Below are 6,000 nucleotides of genomic sequence, written 5' to 3' on the forward strand. Positions count from 1 at the left end.
GTGATCCCGAGACAGGAAAAGACGGATCTCGTCTTTCATTGTCTTCCTTTCAATTCAGTATTGCTCACTAAACACTCACATGGACTCTCCATTAGGAACTATTCAAGGAAAAGTGGCTAAAGACCATAAATAGGGAACTTTACTTTGAAGATACTGCCTACCTACTACCGCCAGTGTGCACTACTACAGTACTACTGCCACTAGCACAGTACTACCTGTATTGTCTTGTATTATCTTGACAAAGTTTTGGATGCAGCTCTTGTATCATGTGCGCAGTGAGCCGCCAATCAATAAAAACAAATCAATGGCTTTTAATTGGCAGTGAAAGAGGATCCCAACGAAAGACTTTCTTCGAGGGCTTTTACTTCGAAATTGACACCATCTGTCTCCTGTGAGCAACGTCTGCTGCCTACCTGGCTTTTTTGTTGTGCGCTAACATGTAAGGATGCTAATCCAGAGTTTCCCACACATTCCTTGATTTGTGGTGGCCCGCCACGGATACATTTGAACCGCCACAGAAAGACTTGCCAATACTTTTGTTGTTTTGTTAGACTTGCCACTGTTTTCTGTTTTCCCTCCCTGACAAACACATTAGCCTGTCGTTACGTCGTAACACGGCGTAGCCAAAAGCAACTTTAGCTAGTTTAGGGAAGGTACTCATCAACAAAACAAAACAGTGCAAACCTAAACATTTCCAGCACGTTAATGTAAAGTACGTTAACAATAAACTTGTATTCTATGACAAAGTGCTAACAACTGCTACTAGCAAAGTGTCCACAAGGCATGCAGGCATGCTGTTGCAAAGCAGCAACTCCCCATTGCCACTCCAGTACAGTGAGATGATAAATGTACTTCGACTCCAATTTTGGATCAACATTTGCAATAAGTGATGTGACACATCGATGAGTTTTTTCTTAAATTGGTCGCTGGAAGGCTGCACGGTGGTCTAGTGGTTAGCACGTTGGCCAACACAGTAACAGCTTGGAGATGGGAAGACCTGGGTTGGATTCTCCCCTGGGCATTTCTGTGTGGAGTTTGCATGTTCTCCCCGTGTGTGTGTGGGTTTTCTCCGGGTACTCCGGCTTCCTCCCACATTCCAAAAACATGCATGTTAGCTTCATTGGTGACTCTAAATGGTCCATAGGTATGAATGTGAGTGTGAATGCTTGTTTGTCTATATGTGCCCTGCGATTGGCTGGCCACCAGTCCAGGGTGTACCCCGCCTGTCGCCCGAAGTCAGCTGGGATAGGCTCCAGCATGCCCCCGCGACCCTAATGAGGAAGAAGCGGAATAGAAAATGGATGGATGGATGGATGGTCGCTGAAAGCTAACAAGCTAATAGCTCAACGAGTGTTGTGGTTGCTCTCTGAGTAGAGATGTGTGGGTATTGACGTAGTGTTTCCCTGAATGGGGACTCACGGGTACATGGCTCTGTTAACTCGTTCACTCACTCATCCCTGCTACGCCAAAAAAGAAATGTCAGGGTGTCTTTATGTGCCTGTCAGGGGTTATTCGAGTGACTCGAGTACCCGATTCACGCAGGGTTCTGTGCATACGCTCTGTGACAAGTGATTAGAGTGAATCAAATTCCCAACTCCTGACTTGTTCACATGTGCGAGTTTCTCTGTAACAGGTGACTCGAGTGAATCCAGTGCCGGATTCACTTTAGTGAATAACTGATAAGAACTCGTGTCGGTAAAAGGAATGGAGTTTCCCAACACGATCACTGAGTTGACGCTCGAGGAACCGGCGCCGCGAGCGTTTCAGCAGAGAACTGCACGTCACACCGTAAAACTTCCCCAGGTGTGTAATTGACTTTCAACAATGAACTTACAGCTTTATTGAAGTTCCATTAAAATCCAGCATGTCGAGGTCCGTACACTGACAGAGCGTACTTCCATTCAGCATACGGTCAAAGACTGCTGCTTCTTTCGGCAGCGTGTCAGAAAGCCATCAAACACCTCTTTAACTAGCCACTGAAACAATGTGCCTTTAGCGCCATCTATTGACCGGTCAAAGTAGTGAACATTGCTAAAAGTCGGCAACTCTGCCCAGGAGTGAAAGAGCCGAACTAGCCTCCTCTGCTAGCTGTAAACGTGCTAGCGGTTGCTAATGTTAGCCACTTCTCCCTTTGTTTTGCTTCGAATAACACATAAAAACAGACTAAACACGAAGGCCTTGTGTGTCTTATGTGAGACCAAGAGTAAACCAAACCGGAAAGAAAACTCCAGCCAAACATCTCTTCCTGAAAGTCTGTCGCCATAGCAACGCTGCCAGCTAAGACCTCCCCCCAAGTCTGACTGCCTCATGCTCTGATGTTCTGGTGGTCCTGCAGTGTCGTTCAGTCTCTGGGATCTGGTTGTGGGCTATAGTCCGTGTAAAAATAGACGCGGCGGGATGCTTGGCAGCCCAAACGTGTCATTAAAGTTCTACCGAGTTCAAGAGGACCGACCGCAGTGACATCGCTTCCTGATTCAACACACACACACTCGCACAGTGCGTACAGTGCGCGGTTTCCCAGCAGCTAAGCTAAAGGAAAGTCGTGACTTTCAGCCCCTCGATTTAAAGGGAAAATGCACTTTTTTAAATTTTGCCCATCATCCACAATCCTTATGTGAGACACGAACACGTCTTTCTCTTTTCTGTGCTTTTCAAAAGTCTAAAAACAGGCAGGTAATTAATGCACGTAATGGAACGCAACTATAAAGTTTTCTGGGAAAAAAAAACCCTCCATTTCCATCATGTGAGCTGCATATGAAGCACATTGTTATTATTATTGTTATTAACATTGTTACACCCAAGAACTACCTTACTGGCGTAGTGACACCTCACCACACCACAGCGGCTAGCTACTAGCTAGTGGATGATGGGCAAAATAAAAAAAGCACACTTTTCCTTTAAAAAGGCAGAATTATTTGAAATTTGCTCAACTTGAGCCACTTTCTGCCCGTTTAAGCAGACTTTTTCTACCTTTTGTTTTGTTCTGTACAAATGCATTGTTTCCCTTACCGTCACAAATCAATTTGGACAGCCAGAGATAGATTTGGTGCTGCCTTTTTTTTAATAGATTTCACCATTTGGCACTACTTGCTCACCCTCGCTCACAAAACACATGATAATGGGACTGTGCGGCTTGTCCTTCCAACTCCGTCCAGTGGGTGGCATCCTAACTCTACTTTTTAAAAGAAAAGTGCACCTTTTGGTGGAATTGTGCCCATCATCCACAATCCTTATGTGAGACATGAACTGTGTTCTAAAGATGAAAAACAGGTAAAAAGAGGCAGCTCATTAATGCATGTCATGCTAATGTTAATGCTAAAGCTAATGCTGAGTCACTGTGCACTTCTACACCACCGCAGCACATCCAGCAGATGGCGCCGTAGTGAAAAAAGACCACGTTTTAAACAGGAGTAGTGATTCAACGGCAAAACTATTCTAGCATATATATTTTGGAATACTTTCCTCAGTACGTGTGTGTATGTTATATCCATGTACTGCCGCCTCTCCCTGTCCTTTGTGTGCTTTGTGGGGCAGGGAGCCCCACAAAGTCTACCTAGCAGCAAGCATCCGTTCAAATGTCGTGGTGTCTGCGCCTGCTTGCTAATATTTGAGGACAGAATGAAGTCACGCAGTAAAACCACATGAGATGAGGCGGCGTGTGATGTGGAACGCATACTGAGTGGACGCAGCAGCGACGCAAGCGCACAGCAAGCGCCAGACTTGGCGAGAGCGATGACGCCCGCTGTTGACTTTCATCAAGTCGCTCGGTGTCGGGCTGAGAGGGAAAAATGGACAAAAGCAAGCCGCACTCATCAGAAAAAACACCATTTTCACGATCAACCCTGCTTCACTTCTTGTTACACTTGAATGACAAATGAATAAACATTGCAAAGCAGTGACGTCACGTATGTATAAGTGCTTCACTTATTTTTCCACTTGCATGACCATGAACGAAGGTGCTGACAGCACGCTGGGCTTTTCAACTCCACTAATTGAAACGGAGAACAGCTGTGCATCACACCACTAGGGTAACCGGCTGCAGCCTCCCCCCAGCAGGAAGTGCAGCACTCCAAAATAAGAGCGCAGGACAGGAAGTGACCACGCCTGTGCCCACACACGTTTTAATCTCATGAGCGCTTGTGGTACCCCCACCCCAAAGGTTTCATAGTGGCCACAGCCTGACCCTGGAACAGATTCTTTTCATTTCCATGACATCCCAGTGCTTGGCTTCTTTTTACACTTGTCTGATGATGACATTGCCTGAGTGTGTTTCCATGATCTCTTAGGGGTATATTGTTTGTTCCCATGCATGTTGCTGGTGCATGTGGTCCAGCGATGGGGGGGTGGAGGTAAAAGGAGTGTATGTCTGCTAGCTGGATGAGCTCCATGAGGCTGACGTTGGCCCATCTGCTACAAAGCTGCAGGACAGGAGCATCAACACAAGCGGGAGCCTGGTGGAGGTGATAGTGAGGAGGAAGAGGATGGGGGGGTGACATAGATGGATGAAGAGGTGCTGTGTGTGCTGTTTTAGCACGCATTCCTGTCCCTAAATGGGAATGCCTCGCATGACTGGCCAGCAGGCATATGGAGGGGGGGGCGGCCTCTTTTGTCTTCTGATGGTACCACCAGCATGAACCACCCCGGTGGTGACCAAATGTGAAGCTGCTGCCACTCGCACCATCCAGCATTGTTAGTCAAATCATCTACACGTGAGGCAGGTCCCCAGACCAGTCATCACGTCTCCCCGACATGATGTGTGGCAACAAGGGCAGCTTTGTTTGCTTCAATGACTTGCTTACCTTCAGCGGACGTCAGCGGTCCTGCTAACCGGACGCCGAGCGAGGAAAGCCGGGATGGCCACCGCCGGCGCCACCGCCGCTTGCCCTACTCCTCCTCCTCCTCCGGATGGATGAAAAAGGATGATGTCTTCCGCTCCCCTCGATGGATTTTCCGCCACCAGACGTGCTCAGTGGAAGAGAAGGAGTCAGCGATGCTAATGGCTGCCCAGTTCCTCCTCCTACGTCTCCTCTGCTCTCGCCTTGGCCCGACACCTCCTAACTCTCTGCCGGCCACTCGCACGCCGTCTCCTCGCTGCTGGGGCTGCTCGGTTCCTCGGTTAGCCCATGTCTGCAGGCTGGAAGAGAACGTTTCGGGGGTTCTCCCGTGTCATCATCGCGCGTGCTCGCGCGTGGCTCGGCGGTTCCGCCAGACCCGGCCAGGCCGACCCAGGCGCGCTCACGCTGGCTTACGTGCACACGCGGGCGGCGCCACCCGAACCTCAGTCTTTTTTCTGTCTTTTTGGGCTGGGAAGAAAAAACAAGGCGTTGACTTTCACATACTTGGACACTCACTGACCTGTCATGAAGCATCTCCCCTTTATCACGCACACGCACACGCACACAACTAGAGAGAAGTGTGTGTTTTTGGGCTGATGAATAGTAAATGATATTTGACCTCCACAGGTCACAGTGCAGACAGCCAGGGTCAGCACCTCATGCTGGACACTTCATGAGGTATACCATCTAAATCCAAACTTTTTTTAATCTCCACTCCTGATCCAAATGTTGAAAAATGTCTAGAATGATCATGTTGAACATTTGGATCTTAATGAGGTTTTAAGTAGAGCTACAATATGCAACAACAAGAAGGGGGGGTGAGACAAAAAGCACTTTGAAGAAGTCATTGATTGAAAACAACAATTCAACTGAAGTAGGCTGTTTATCAGCTGATCAAAAGTTTAAAACCATGGCTGACAAAAGAAGCAAAAAGTCTCCAAAGCAGAACCAAACATGTTCTCAGTAGGACTATCTTTATACCGTCGTGCTCAAAACGATTTACACCTGTCATGGTTTGGGTGTGCTTTGCTGCCATCTAACGTCTATTCTTTGCAGTACACCCAATCACCAGGGGAGGAGTCCAGTCACACCTGACACCAATCTGCTGTGGACTATATTGTGTTGCTCCTAGCTGTGGTTTTGGTGTGTGAGCTATAGGGGGCAG

General features: G+C 47.8%; 1 protein-coding gene across 3 annotated transcripts in view; it reads right to left on the minus strand.

Moving 5' to 3' along the window:
• The window catches only part of macf1a (microtubule actin crosslinking factor 1a), a 188,640-nt gene extending 183,351 nt beyond the window's left edge, over positions 1 to 5,289 (minus strand). For 2 of the 3 annotated variants that reach the window (XM_054763872.1, XM_054763871.1), the window contains exon 1: positions 4,800 to 5,288. The gene's annotated coding sequence lies outside the window, so the exon portion shown is untranslated. Of the gene's footprint in view, positions 1 to 4,799 lie in introns of all 3 variants that reach the window. The other variant, XM_054763861.1, reaches the window with a different exon arrangement.
• Between the last annotated feature and the right edge of the window lie 711 nt (positions 5,290 to 6,000).

The sequence above is a fragment of the Dunckerocampus dactyliophorus genome, chromosome 20, assembly GCF_027744805.1.
Source record: "Dunckerocampus dactyliophorus isolate RoL2022-P2 chromosome 20, RoL_Ddac_1.1, whole genome shotgun sequence".
Lineage (NCBI taxonomy): Eukaryota > Metazoa > Chordata > Actinopteri > Syngnathiformes > Syngnathidae > Dunckerocampus > Dunckerocampus dactyliophorus.